The sequence below is a fragment of the Hylobates moloch genome, unplaced genomic scaffold, assembly GCF_009828535.3.
Source record: "Hylobates moloch isolate HMO894 unplaced genomic scaffold, HMol_V3 SCAFFOLD_6, whole genome shotgun sequence".
NCBI lineage: Eukaryota > Metazoa > Chordata > Mammalia > Primates > Hylobatidae > Hylobates > Hylobates moloch.
Genome location: NW_026652281.1, coordinates 61146 through 76911, shown reverse-complemented (window position 1 = coordinate 76911; position 15766 = coordinate 61146).

Below are 15766 nucleotides of genomic sequence, written 5' to 3'. Positions count from 1 at the left end.
TCCCAAGGAGACCTGCGCGGGAATGGCGAGGGCGCCGGGACTATGTCTCTTTCCCCTGGGAGGTTCAGAGGCCCGCAGATTTCTCATGGAAGCCCCTCACAGAGCAAGTAAGTTTCCCCCGACAGGCTATGTGACCTTGCCTCGGTTTTCTCATCTGTAAAATGGGAGCAGTAGTGACTCGTCAGGTTGTTGAGATGGCTCCGTACGTGAAGCTCTCTGAGCTGGCCTCCCCCCCGCCCTTCCTTCCCATAACGCGCGATGGATGAGCGCAGGGTGGAGGCCCGTGCCCTGCAGAAAGTGAGAAGAGCCACAGAGCTGCGGGTGCCGGCGAGTATCCATCGTTGTATTAACCTTACGTAATATATAGAGAACACATTTTGACTGTATGTTACATGTGTGAAGTCCTAATTAGGGAAAGGGAGGCAGGGGAAAGCAAACAGAGAAAGCAGACAAGCTACTAGTCTGCCTTATTCATGCTCCAGGACACAGAGCCCTCCAGACACACGGCAAATATCACATTCTTCCCGCGCCCCAGTCTCACCAGATGCCTGAAGGTTATTAACGCACTGCATCCTTGGCGAGTTTATCCCATAAGCTCTCCAGCAAGCCTTTGTTTCTGTGCAGTTTCTCTTCTGCTGGCTGCCCGTCTTCTCTCTGGCAACGTATTTTCCTACTTTCTCTAGTAAATCTGTCTTCTCTTACGTACAACTGTCTTGGTAAATTCTTTTATCCTCAAGCCACTGGCAGTCGTTCACCTGCCACAATGTATTAATGAAATAACAGACATTCTCTATTTAAAATCTGGAAAACGCTGCACCCGCGTGATGGTGCACTGGTTGTCCTGCTCTGGGATCTGGGAATTTTTTTTTTTTTTTTTTTGAGACGGAGTCAGGCTCTGTTGCCTAGGCTGGAGTGCAGTGGCACGATCTCGGCTCACTGCAACCTCCGCCTCCTTGGTTCTAGCGATGAGTAGCTGGGATTACAAACGCCTGCCACCACACCCAGCTAATCTTTGTAGTTTTAGTAGAGATAGGGTTTCACTGTGTTGGCCAGGCTGGTCTCGAACTCCTAACCACGTGATCAGCTCGCCTCGGCCTTCCAAAGTGCTGCGATTACAAGCGTGAGCCACCGCGCCTGGCCGGGAACTTCTTTCTTCCTGTCAAGCTGCATTTCCAGTTCTTGGGTGTTCAGCATGGGTGATTTGTAGATTAAGAATTAGGCCACTCAAAGGCCAGGGAGGAGACCCCTCTCAGCAAAGGTTGGGAGTATTCTGGCTACAACTACGTTGGGACTAGTTAGGAAATATCTATTTGGGATCCAAACATGCATGACGTTTGTTGTGGCTTCTGTTTATAGGAGATAATCCCAAAGAGAGGCTCACACCTGTTATGGCAAATGCCCGTGGGTGCCAGAGGCCAGAGACAACCAGACTGGCCCCAGTGGGAAAAATTCCGTAAACACCAGGGTACTCTGCAGCCCTTTAAAAAGCATGAGGCCCATTTGTGTGTAAGATGAGAATTCCCCTGGAAAAACAACTAGTGACAAAGGACAAAACAGTGTGTAAAAGGGGGGAAGCTTGTAAATTCGTATCTAGCTTTCACTGAATTGCAAGGATTAGCTAATTTAATCTTCATAACAACCTCATGGTGTATTGTTGTCCCTATCTTACAAAGCAGGAAACTGAGGCACAGGGAGGCCATGTATTGGAATATTTCATAATAGGATACACAAAACAGTCATCTCAGTGACCACCTCTCGAGATAAGCAGTTGCAGATGGAGTATATTTATTTTGAGTCTTTAACCTTTTGTACTCTGAGAAATTCTAGTGGGCTTGTATCACTTTTTCGAAAGTCTCAAATGTTATAAATAAAGTGACAAAACAATGATCAGTCCTTTTGGGGGTTGCCACATAACCTTCCCCCTCTCCTGAGACTCTCCCTGCAGAGGAGAAGCTAGTGGACTAAGGAGGGAGAACGGCAGACCAAGGGGCTGTCAGAATTCCTCTCCTGATCTCTCCAGGGTAAACCCCCCATCTTGCTCCCACCTAGACTAAGAGGGACTGCAGGGTCCCCTTTCCCAAGGAAACGGAGTCCCTCAACCATGCCTGACCTCCTGGCATCTGCCCCTCTCTGAAAACCAGGGTCACCACTGGGATGTCATGTGTTCTAGAAACTTCCTTAATGAGATGACCAGGCTCCACACCCCAGGGCCCTTTTTTTTTTTTTTTTTTTTTTTTTTTTTGAGACAGAGTCTTGCTGGAGTGTAGTGGCATGATCTTGGCTGACTGCAATCTTCGCATCATGGGCTCAAGCAATTCGCCTGCCTCAGCCTCCTGAGTAGCTGGAATTACAGGTGTGTGGCAGCACGCCTAGCTAATTTTTGTATTTTTAGTAGAGACAGAATTTCACCATGTTGGCCAGGCTGATCTTGAACTCCTGACCTCAGGTGATCCACCCACCTCGGCCCCCCACAGTGCTGGGATTACAGGCGTGAGCCGTCGCACCCAGCCGAACACCCCAGGGCCTTTATGGCACCTTCAGGCAAATTTGAAAAAGAAGCATCGTCTTCAAGACTCTTATCTTCCAGAAAATTGTCATAATAAATATCCAAGTAGCCTATCTTTGGTTTTTAAATAAGTTATAAAATACAAAAACATTTCAAAATTATAAAGATGTCTGCAGTGTGTGGTCTGCAGAGATACGGAGTAATGACACACTGTACGGCCTGAACAACATTTTTCTGTCTGTAGAGCCATCCTCCTCTCTCTGACTCATTGGAACACTTATTTTATTTTGTGGAATGAAGTGTTGCCTGATTCTAGAATTGCAAATGAGGTCAATTGAGATCTTTAAACTGAGTTTATTGTAGTTGTGTCTTCAAACAGGATTCTGTTCTTCAGAGACTGGGAGACAGAGGCCTCACCCTTCCTGATGATTACCTTTCAAAGCGAGGGCTCTCAGGCCTTGAGAGAGGCCCTTCTGAGTTGCAAGACATATTTACAAACTGTAAGCTTTTTAGTAAATGCTCCAAGAAAGGGAGGTTGGTGCCTATCATCAGAAGTTGGCTAGAGCAGAGGTCCCCAAGCGGGCCACATAGTAGGAGGTGAGCGCACGGGCGAGCGAGCAAATGAAGCTTCATCTCCATTTTCAGCTGCTCCCCATCGGTTGCATTACCTCCTGAGCCCGCCTCCATTCAGATCAGCAGCAGCATTTGATTCTGACAGGAGCACGAACCCTACTGTGAACTGCGCATGTGAGGGATCTAGGTTGTGTAGGTTGCGTGCTCCTTTTTTTTTTTTTTTTTTTGAGACGGAGTCTCGCTGTGTTGCCCAGGCTGGAGTGCAGTGGCGCAGTCTCGGCTCACTGCAAGCTCCGCCTCCCGGGTTCACGCCATTCTCCTGCCTCAGCCTCTCCCAGTAGCTGGGACTACAGGCGCCCGCCACTACGCTCGGGTAATTTTTTGTATTTTTAGTAGAGACGGAGTTTCACTGTGGTCTCGATCTCCTGACCTCTGGATCCACCCGCCTCAGCCTCCCAAAGTGCTGGGATTACAAGCGTGAGCCACCGCGCCCGGCCAGTTGTGTGCTCCTTAATGAGACTCTAAGGCCTGATGATCTGTCACTGTCTCCCAGATGGGACTGTCTAGTTGCAGGAAAACAAGCTCAGGGCTCCCACTGATTCTACATGATGGTGAGTTGTATAATTATTTCATTATATATTACAATGCAATAATAAAAGAAACAAAATGCACTGTAAATGTGCATTTGAATCATCCCGACCTTCCCCTCAACCCATCTGTGGAAAAATTGTCTTCCATGAATCTGGTCCCTGGTGCCAAAAAGTTTCGGGTCAACTGGGATGGAGCATGGTAGAATTTCGTTACTGCACTGAGCTTTCGTTTTAATGGAAGCAGCAAGGATGGAAGTGCTGCTGGGGCATCCTGGGGGTGCAGCCTTGTGCTGCTGGAAGCTGTGCTGGAGTACTTCTCTCAAGTCCCCTAGTGTGAGGGTTTGGATGAGTTGTCATGTGCTGAGGGTTCAGCAGTTCTCCGTGGGTCCCTGTCCACTTAATTGGCCCCTAATAATTGTTTCTGAGTGCAGAAACTAAATTTTAACTTCATTTCACACATACTGTCTCTAGCTATTTTTCTCTACTGCCTCATGTATTTTGGGGAGTTACAGTTTGACTGAATCAATCTCAGCTGATCCCTTTTATTTTCATAGGAAAAATCACTAAGGGCACTTCTACATATGTTCTTTAGGTTTGTTAACTGAAGAATCATGAGGTTTCCCAAATTTGGAAAGGAAAGCCTGGTCATCTGGACAGGCTGGAAAGCATAGCCTCTGGCCAGAAGCCAGAATTAGGCTCTTCAAGGGACAGAAGAATAAGATGGGGATTTCACTGAATGGCTTGGCCAAACATACATACCCCCATAAGCTGTACAAGAAGTCATGAATATGTATGAGAGGAGAAATGTGTACATTTATGATTGAGCTTCCTGCCTCTCCCTGGGTCCAGTGTTCAAAAAATGGCACTGTTAGCATGACTCGAGGGTGGAGTTTTTGGGCCTCTGACCTCCAGGTGAAGTAGAGGATGCAACGACCCTCACTATGCATTCTCTGTAGACCGGCTAGAACCACTGCCTGGTCAATGATCTTTCAGTGGAGAGGAATGCTGGTTCGTTGTGTTGAAACCACAAAAATGGAAGGGCCATATTCTGGCACTTGGTTGATGTCGGTGGTGGAGTCTCCCCAAAGGGCTGATTGCTGTTTAGCCCTTTGGGAAGAAAGCCTCATGGTGGTTAGTGAGGAAGGGGGTATAACAAGGTGTGTCTGAGTTCCTGTCCAATCATGGCTGGGAACTCAGTTTTCAGGCTTTCTCTGGAGTGTCCTTGGCCACAAGGGTTTCTGTTCAATCAGTTGTGGGGTTGTTTAAGTGTGTATCGGCTGGGTGTGATGGCTCACACCTGTAATCCCAGCACTTTGGGAGGCCGAGGCAGGCAGATCAAGGGGTCAACAGATCGAGACCACCCTGGCCAACATGGTGAAACCCCATCTCTACTAAAAATACAGAAATTAGCTGGCATGGTGGCATGAGCCTGTAGTCCCAGCTACTCAAGAGGCTGAGGCAGGAGAATCGCTTGAACCTGGGAGGCAGAGGTTGCAGTGAGCCAAGATTGTGCCACGGCACTCCAGCCTGGCAGCAGAGTGAGACTCCGTCTCAAAAAAAAAAAAAAAAAAGTGTGTCACCTCCAGCCTCGCTCTCTCTTTCCCTCCTGCTCTGGCCATGTGATGTGTCTGCCCTCCCTTTGTCTTCTACCACAATTGTAAGTTTTCTGAGGCCTCTCCAGAAGCCAAGCAGAGATTGCAGTGCTTCTTGTACAGCCTGCAAAACAATGAGCCAATTAAGCTTCTTTTCTTTATAAATTACCCAGCCTCAGGTATTTCTTTGTAACAATGTGAGAACAGAGTAATACAGAAAATTGGTACCAGAAGTGGGGCATTGCTGTAAAGATACCTGAAAATGTGGAAGTGACTTTGGAACTGGGTAACAGGCAGAGCTTGGAAGACTTTGGAGGGCTCAGAAGAAGAGAGGAAGATGAGAGAATGTTTAGAACTTCCTAGAGACTGGATAAATGATTGTGACCAAAATGCTGACAGTGATATGTATGGTGACACAGGCTGGCAAGTTCTCAGATGGAAATGAGGAAGTTATTGGGACTGGAGCAGAGGTCATTTTGGTTATGCCTTAGCAAATAACTTGGCAGCACTGTGCTCCTGCCGTAGGGATCTATGGAAGTTTGAACTTGAGAATGATGACTTAGGGTAACTGGTGGAAGAAATTTCTAAGCAGCAAAGCATTCATAATGTAGCCTGGCTGCTTCTAACAACCTATGACCATATGTGTGAGCAAATAAATCATTTAAAATTGTAACTTATATTTAAAGGAGACACAGAGGGTAAAAGTTTAGAATGTTTGCAGCCTGGCCATGTGGTAGAAAAGAAAAGCCCATTTTTAGGGGAGGGATTCAAGCAAGCTGCATAAATTTACGTATGTTAAGAGGAGCCAAGTGCTAACAGCCAAAACAATGGGGAGAAGGCCTTGAAGGAATTTCGAAGACCTTCAAGGCAGCTCTTCCCATCACAGGCCTGGAGGCCTAGGAGGGCTGAATGGTTTGGGCCAGCCCCAGATCCCTGGCAGCCTCGAGACACTGCTCCCTGCGTCCTCGCCACTCCAGCTTCAGCCATGGCTCAAAGGGGCCCAAGTACACCTCTGGTGGCTGCATCGGAGGGTGTAAGCCATAAGCTTTGGCAGCTTCCATGTGGTGTTAAGCCTGTGGGTGCACAGAGTGCAAGAGTTGAGTCTTGGGAACCTCTGGCTAGATTTCAGAGGATCTATGGAGAAGTCTGGATGTCCAGGAAGGAGCCTGCTGCAGGGGTGGTGCCCTCATGGGGAACCTCTACTAGGGCAGTGGAGAGGAGGGGAAATGTGGGGTTGGAGCCCCAGTACAGAGTCCGCACTGGGACGCTGCCTATTGGAGCTATGTGAAACGGGCCACCATCCTCCAGACCCACCAATAGCTTGCACCCTGTGCCTGGAAAAGCCTCAGCCTCTCAATGCCAGCTGATGAGAGTGGCTATGGGGATGCTGAACCCTGCAAAACCAGAGGGTCATAGCTGCCCAAGGCCTTGGGAGCCCACCCCTTGCATGCCTGGATGTGGGACATGGTGTCAAAGGAGATTATTTTGGAACTTTGAGATTTAATGATTGCTCTGCTGGGTTTTGGGCTTGCATGAGGCCTGTAGCTCCCTTCTTTTGGGTGATTTCTCCGTTTTGAAATGGGAATATTTACCCAGTGTTTGTAATCCCATTGTGTCTTGGAAGTACATAACTTGTTTTGATTTTACAGGCTCATCGGTGGAAGGGATTTGCCTGTGTCAGATGAGACTTGGAACTTTGAACTTTTGAGTTAATGCTGAAATGAGTTAAGACTTTGAGGGACTGTTGGGAAGGCATGATTGTGTTTTGCAATGGGAGAAGGACATGAGATCTGGGGGGGCAAGGGTTGGAATGATATGGTTTGGATCTGCGTCTCCATCAATTCTCATGTTGAATTGTAATCCCCGGTGTTGGAGGTGAGTCATGGTGGGAGGTGATTGAATCATGGGGGTGGATTTCTTATGAATGGTTTAGCGCCTATCCACTTGGTACTGCTTTCATGACAGTGAGTGAGTTTTCCTGAGACCTGGTCATTTAGAAGTGTGAGACATCGCCTTCCTCACTCTCTCTTGCTCCTGCTCCCACCGTGTGAGATGTCTTACTCCCCTTTGCCTTCTGCCATAGCTGGAAGCTTGCCAAGGCCTTCCTACAAGCAGAAGCCACTATGCTTCCTATACAGCAGAGCCATGTGCCAACTAAACCTCTTTTCTTTATAAATTACCCAGCCTCAGGTGTTTCTCTATAGCAATGTGAAAATGGAATAATACAGAGGGCTTATGATTTTATTTTTACCTCTCAGATTATGTTTTAGTAGAAGAAAAGAGCGAAGTGAGCCAGGCACGGTGGCTCACACCTGTAATCCCAGCACTTTGGGAGGCTGTGGTGGGTGAATCACAAGGTCAGGCATTCAAGACCAGCCTGGCCAACATGGTGAAATGCCATCTCTACTAAAAATACAAAAACTTAGCAGGGTGTGGTGGCGGGTGCCTGTAATCCCAGCTACTCTGGAGGCTGAGGCAGGAGAATCACTTGAACATAGAAGACGGAGGTTGCAGTGTCCTGAGATCGCACCACTGCACTCCAGCCTGGGGAACAGAGCGAGACTCCATCTCAGAAAAAAAAAAAAAAAAAAGAAAAGAAAAGAGCTAAGTGTAGCTGTGGAAGGCCAGGTCTCACTAACACCGGCCTCCATTACAACTGTCTCAGCACTGACTGAGTAGTTAGGTTAAATATTAAAAGCTAATTGAGCCAGTGCCCTTGTAGCAGGACAAGCCACAGACAAAACCCCTCAGACACTGAGTTAAAGAAGGCGGCGGTTTATTCGGCCAGGAGCATTGGCAGGACTCCTGTCTCAAGAGCTGAGCTCCCCGAATGAGCAATTTCTGTCCCTTTTAAGGGCTCACAACTCTAAGGGGGTGTGTGTGAGAGGGTTTTGATTGATTGAGCAAGCAGGGGGTACGTGACTGGGGGCTGCACGCACCGGTAATTAGATCGGAACAAAACAGGACAGGGATTTTCACAGTGCTTTTCTATACAATGTCTGTAATCTATAGATGACATAAGCGATTAGGTCAGGGGTCGATCTTTATAAAGCCCAGGGTTTGGCACCAGGCTGTCTGCCTATGGATTTCATTTCTGCCTTTTAGTTTTTACTTCTTCTTTCTTTGGAGGCAGAAATTGGGCATAAGACAATATGAGGGGTGGTCTCCTCCCTGACCCTCATACAAAGCCTGGAATGTAACAAAGAGCCCACTAAGAGTTTTTCCTAGGCCTTTCCTGGGCCTTGAAGCATGACAAGATAATGACGGAATTTTTACAGGACTCTTTTAGGATTAAACACGTTTTATTGGGGGTCTGAAGAAACTCCTCACACCACCGCAAGTAAGTTTATTGAGGGGCTTAAGGAACTCCCCAAATCTCCATGATTTAGCAGGAGATAAGGGTAATCATCCCAGCACCTGGACCCATTTAGATTAAATACATTTTCTGAGGCTCCAGAGAAGGTTTTCAGGACTCAGATCTTAGTTGTAGATGAGAAGTTAACCACTTATGTCTGTAGATGAATGCACACTTACACATAGACATATAGCTTAGAAGGTATATAAGCTTTGGAAAACTTTGTAATTTTGAGTTGGTATGGTGATAATTTCCAGGTCTTCTCCCTGTAACCGGTTACAAAAATAAAAATTCTCTTGTCTCCCAGTTCATCTGCTTCTTGTTATTGGCAGTGAGAATAAGCAGCCCAACCCTCGGTTTGGTCCAGGAACATAGTCATGGCTTAGATCACTGCAGTGGAACAGAAAAGCCTAACTATAACGATAGTTATATATAGATCTAAAGCTGCTTTACTTGAAATGTCTCTGAACTGGCTCGTATGTAGGACAATCCTTTACATGTTCTAGATTGTAAAAGAGGATAAGAAAAGAAAAATAGCTCTGAGCTATGTGAGGTGTGCAAATTTTATGAGGCCCCCCGGTAACGTAAGTGTGGGACTTCAGTCATGCTCTCTACACCTATGCCTGGGGGCAGTTGCTTAAAGGCATCTAGAAATCCTCTCCACTGACTGCCCTGTGGACTCAGAAACTGGGTTTCCAACTATTAGCCTTTGTTTTTGTTTATTTTCAAAGAAATTTCCCCTCATTAAATGCCTGATGGCTAGTACCATCTAGCAGATACCCTCTACTACCGAGTCCCAAATGATGATTCTGCTGGCTTTAACTGAACGAGAAAAGGGACTTAGATTGTTCTAAGCAGGGAACTGACTAGATTTTGAGCACTCCGTTTCCCCTCTTAACTCTCCTGGGGACGTTTTGGTCTGAGAGCCCTTCTCTCACCTCAAGAATCAGATTCAGAATCAAAGGCTGAGCTTGTTTGCAGCCTCAAAGCTGATGGCCCATGCATCTGGGGCACTTCCTTCTTCTCCGCACCACCGCTGTTCAACTTTCTTCTGGGGGAAACTTCGGCGCATTTCAGTCATGTGTCTGCTGGGAGGTACAGGGAGGCTTGATTCTTCTAGGCCTGCAGGGATGGTCTCTCTGCTCTCCTTGAGCTTGGCTGGGTGTGGACAGAGAGTGTGGATCTTAACTAAAAAAAATCTATTCCTTTTCATAATCTTTTTTAAAATAAGAGTAAGGTGTTTGTTTTTACATTTTTATTTGTCTATAGAAGGACAGTGAGGATCTAGGATTCGCCTGGTGGAAACAGAGGCATTCCTTCTATGATTGGTGCCCTCGAGTGGACACACACACACACACACACACACAAGTACATGCACATATGTGTGCAGATACACACGCACACACACCTGTGGGGTATGTTGAGGTTTCTTTTCAAATAATCTGATCAGTATTTTATTCTTTAACTCACGGTACCCCTGCCCCCCGTCACACACATCCATGTGAAGAGACCACCAAACAGGCTTTGTGTGAGCAACAAGGCTGTTTACTTCATCTGGGTGCAGGCGGGCTGAGTCCAAAAGAGAGTCAGCGAAGGGAGATGGGGTGGTGCTGTTTTATAAGATTTGGGTAGGTAGTGGAAAATTACAGTCAAAGGGCGTTGTTCTCTGGCTAGCTGGGGTGGGGGTCACAAGGTGCTCAGTGGGAGAGCTTTTGAGCCAGGATGAAGGAATTTTACAAGGTCATGTCATCAGTTAAGGCAGGAACAGGCCATTTTCATTTCCTTTGTGATTCTTCACTTGCTTCAGGCCATCTGGATGTATATGTGCAGGTCATAGGGGATATGATGACTTAGCTTGGGCTCAGAGCCCTGACACCCCCTTTCTCCTTTTTCTCCTTTTTTCCTTTTTGCCTTTGTTAGATGCCCTGGCACGCCACAGCACTAGGCATTATCAGTACCAGCTCACATTCCTTTCCTTATTTGGAAAGAGGACTAACTTTCTAGCTCGTTACAGACACCCCTTCCCATTCCTCTCCACTTTCTTTTACTTGCCCACCTTATCTAAACCGGGATTAGTTTAGATTGTACGACCTGACCCCGGCCAGTGGAAAAAGTTACAGGGACAGGACTTGCGTCAGGAATAAAGGCTCTTGTGCCCCTTTGTTCAGGTGTGCTGTCATGGCAACTGGCCAAGGAGGCACCCCTCTGTGCAGAAGTAAAATTGCTTTGCTAAGAATCCTTTGTTTGAGTCGTAGCAGGACAAGCCACAGACAAAACTCCTCAGACACCGAGTTAAAGAAGGAAGCAGTTTATTTGGCTGGGAGCATCGGCAGGACTCTTGTCTCAAGAGCCAAGCTCCCTGAGTGAGCAATTCCTGTCCCTTTTAAGGGCTCACAACTCTAAGGGGGTCCGCGTGAGAGGGTCATGATCGATTGAGCAAGCAGGCGGCACGTGACAGGGGCTGCATGCACCGATGGTCAGAGTGAAACAGAACAGACCGGGAAGTTTCACAATGTCTTCCTATAATCTATAGATAACATCAGTTGCTAGGTCAGGGGTTGAATTTTAACTACCAGGCTTATCTGGTTCCTTGGTTTCAGGTCTGGTTCCTCAGTGCCAGGCTACCTGCCTTTAGTTTTGCTTCTCTTTCCTTTTCTGAATATAAAACAATATAAAACAATATGAGAGGGTGTGTCTTTCTTCTCTCATTTCCCCCCTTTGAGACTCTCACTTTTTATTAGTGGGAGTTCTCACTCTTATTTTCATTACTTACGTCTTCCTGTGCAATAGATTGATAATGATTCATATAGTACACTTGTGCTGATACATAACATGAAGTGACATTGAGAGACTGGGCTATATGCTCAGCTAATTGCAAAAACAAATTTCTTGTTTTTCCTGGAATTTCTGGTACTGGCACATTCAGTTCATCATAGAAGGTTTGAAGTACTGGTTCAGGAGAGTGTTTATAAACTTTTCCTCAAACCACGATATTTACTTGAAGATGCAGTCTAACTCCATCAATTTCTAGGGTTACGCGCTCCCCTTTTTTCTAGCGAGGATTAAGGGGGTTGGTTATTACTAGTTCTAAGGGATTACACTGACCACTGGTACAGTAGGGGCCACTTTTCCCTTGCTGAAAGGTGGACAGGATTTTTTCATTTTTTTATCCAAGTAGCCTAAATGACACAAGACTAGTATCCACATTTATTTTTACACAGTCTTAATTTATGATAAATGTACGTATTTTCTGCCATATAGACTCTTTCTTAATGAAGAGAGCCACATCCTATTTCTAACTTATTGCTATTAATGACAGCACAGGCGTCACATTTCAAGGTGACTCATTGGACCACTTCTTTTTTTTTCTGCTTTGGCTAACACTTTACTTGTATCGTTTATGAGCCCCCAGCAGTGTTCAGTTCTTAATCTTATTTTAAAAGCTGTGGTCATGGGAGGCTCAGATGGGTCATAACACACATTAGGTTGGTCATTTCCTGGGCTAGGAATGTAGTTTAGACTGTAGTTTAGGTTTAGTGGTTACTTGTATAGAGTAACATTATACAAACAAGTTCTTTTTAGAGTTCCAGTACACTTATAATAACCATAAAATAATAGGACCGTAGTGACTTTTTGTCCTACTTCAGTGGCTTGATGTATACACTGGAACAGCCCTCAGTCTGAGGAATGTCAGTTGAAGTCCTTGCTTTATAAGTCCAAATTTTGAGGAAAACGAGTCCCGCGATGAATTTCCTCATGCTTTGGCTGTGTGTGCACCAGTCAGCTTCCGGGTGTGACTGGGGCAGGGCTTGTCGTCCTCTTCAGAGTCACTTTGCAGGGGTTGGCAAAGCTGCTCCCATCCACCTACACCTCTCAGTCTACTGATGTTTAAGGATAGTCTCGGAGGTTGGGCCCTCTAGAGTAAACTGAGTCCAACACCTCTACACAGTTATGTTCAACTGGGCTCTCTGATGCCAGGAGCAGGTGGTGGGGTTTAGAGTGTTGGTAACTTCTGTGGTTATGTGGGGATTTCCACAGAGCAAGCTTAGGTATCTAGTTAGTCTAGCATTCATTAGCTAATGATGTCCTTTGCTATTTATTAAAGTCGGCACAGCATGGGGGGACTTTATGTTTAGGTTTTACCTAAGAGTTAGCTTATCTGCTTCTTGTGCTAACAGGGCCATTGCTGCCAGGGCCCTTAGACATGGGAGTCAGCCTTTGGAAACCCCGTCTAGTTGTTTTGAGAGATAGGCCCCTGGCTTTGGCCAGGGCCCTACAGTCTGGGTTAAAAATCCAACTGCCATTTTTTTTTCTTTTTGACACATAGAGTGTAAAGGATTTTGTCATGTTAGGTAGCCCCAGGGCTGGGGCCGACATGAGTTTTTCTTTTAACTCCTGAAAAGCTTGTTGCTGTTGGTTGTAATAGATATAGTTTATCTAATCTACATTTTTATTAACTTTCAGCCACTAAGATATTGACTTAAATTCTGTAGCTATTTGATTTCAAGCTTTAAATTGATCTGCTATTCCTTGCGGGCCTCCAATTGCGTCTAAATAGATGTGAGTGTCGAAAGACCCAAAAGGGGCTTCTCTCACTTTACGATGTCTTATTTTTTTTCCCACTGGTTGATGAAATGCCAGGGTGAAAGGGATACCCAAATGGACTAAAGCACAAGGTCCACTCTAGTTATTCGGAAGAGTGCCCAGTAAAGGTCCACTACAATCCCACACACATCCACTCGGGGATGAACAAGGGCTGATTGATAAGCTCTTGAAAATTCTTAAGCTCACTGCATCCCTTCAGGTCTTCAAGAAATGCTAAGTTTCCTCCCTGTCGTGAGAGACACGATGTGAACTTAATGTTGGGAGATGGAAGCTGGATGGCCCTCAGGGGCTGACCTGCAGGGTGCCGGACTTTGGGACATAGCAGAGAGAGCTTGGCATGACTTATTGCTCCAGGCTGTAGAATCCTGGAAAAGAGCTACCATGCAGCCTATGCCTGGTCGACTGGTGACCACCTTAGTGGAAGGGGAACAATGTGGACCTCTGGCCTGCCACGTGCACAAGCATAACAATTGATTTGTTTAATGTGCAGATGGAATATTTGATCCATTTTAACCAGGCATTTGCGTCTTTGTATCCTGTCTTAATTGCTAAAGTTTGTTTTAAGTCTTTAACTTCTATGATCCTCTATTAAAATGAATGTATAATTTTAGGAAATTACAAAAACTGGTTGGGGCAGTCTATCCTTGCTCTGTAGTGGTCCACAGAACATTGGACCAACTATGGCATGAAAGCTCTACATTGGGGGGCAAGACTCCTGGTTGGCACTGGGGTTTTTATTGAAATCTCCCCAGATTAAATGGTCCTAGTTTACTAATGCTCAGTCTAAGGAGAGTCAGGAGGGACAGAAGTGCTTTTCTGAAGTAGAAAGCTGTCTTTGATTTGGCAACTCTCTGCAGGGTATAACAAGGCAAGCACTAAATGCAATAGTTTGAGGTGAAATTGACTTGGTTATGTTAATAACTAGATGGTCAGCAATAGAACGAGGAAAGAAGAAAGAGTCATAGAATAGATGAAAAGAGTTAAATGTTTCTTAGCTTTGGTTTAGTAGGGTTTTCCCAGGGACTGTGGCCCATGACTCTGGAGTGGGTGGTGCTTTCTTGACTCGGGTGTGATGTGTCCATCCTTTTTTGCTGTACGAACAGCAGTCTTGGTGGTTAGCAGCACAAGGTAGGGTCCTTCCCAGGTGGGCTAGAGTTTTTCTTCTTTCCACCCTTTGATGAGAAAGTGATCTTCAGGCTGTGGCTGGTTTACTGGGAATTCCAGGGGTGGTACATGTGCTAAAAGACATTTAGTTTTTGAGGGAAAGGAAAGTGGAAGATAAACCAAGTATACAATTTTTAAGAAATTGACCTTTTGTTTTCAATGTGGGGACCTCGGCAGTGGATTTTATAGTCCTTAGTGTCTTTTTACTGAGAAATTTCTTTTAGCACCTAATTTTATTAGTTTTTAAACCAAAAAAAGCCACATACCATTTTATATTTAACAGTGCTTCCTGTATGATTTTTATACAAGATAAGTTAAATTTTACCTTTATATTAGTGTGTTATTAATGTTAAACCTAATTTTAATAAAACCTTGTAGACATATTTATCCACTTTTTAGTATTTGACTATAAGGTAAGATTTTATAGACTCTTTTTAACCTTTTATAATTTTTGTTAAAGAGCAGGTTGGTGCTTTAAGAAAAACCTGCTATGCTTTTATTTTAATGTCCAGTTTACAGAAAAACTAGACGATACCTCTTTAACTTTAGCCAATGTTTACACACAGAATTTTCTTTCCAATTAACATTTTAAAACTTGATTAAACATTAAAACAAAATATACATATTTTTAACCTTTTAATGTAGATAAAAATGTATATTCTTATGCCTCCTTATAATTTTATTTTATTTTTACATTTAGGAGGCCTAATTACTTTTAAATTATACAACAGTTCTTGCATAAATTCCTTTTTTATAACATTTTTCCCTTTTATGACTTTCGCAGACAATTTTTTGACATGCCTCAACTTTCTGACTTACTACCAATATTTCTTTCTTTAAACAACCAGTTAATTTATTTCAGGACAAGAATTTACCGTATAGTACTCTTTTTACATAAATTACACCCCCCCTTTATTTTCCTTTTTTTTGAAGGTGATAACCATTCTTTTTCAAAGCGAACTTCTTTTATGTCTGTGGACTAGACTGTCTAAGGCCACAAGAATAGAAGTTAGTACAATACATGTTACGCTGTTAACTTATAGCAAATTTTACTTTTGTTGAAAACCTTGTAAGTTTGGGATTTTAATTATCCTTTGCTATTAATAAGACCTTGTTTTGTCCAAATTAACTTAGAATTGGTATAGATTTTTTTTGGGTAGTAAGCTACTTTTTTTGCTTTTTTGATTTAGGATACTTCTGAACTGGTGAGGTGTGCTAACAATGAGGTTTCCTCTAAAAGTTACTGCTTTACTTTTTTTCTGTTAGCAAAGCAGTTGCTGCTACAGATTGAATGCATTTGGGCCATCTGTGGGTTACTGGGTTAAGGATTTTTGATAGGAAGGCGTCAGTGCTTTCGGGATATGCCCTTGTTTACACTGAC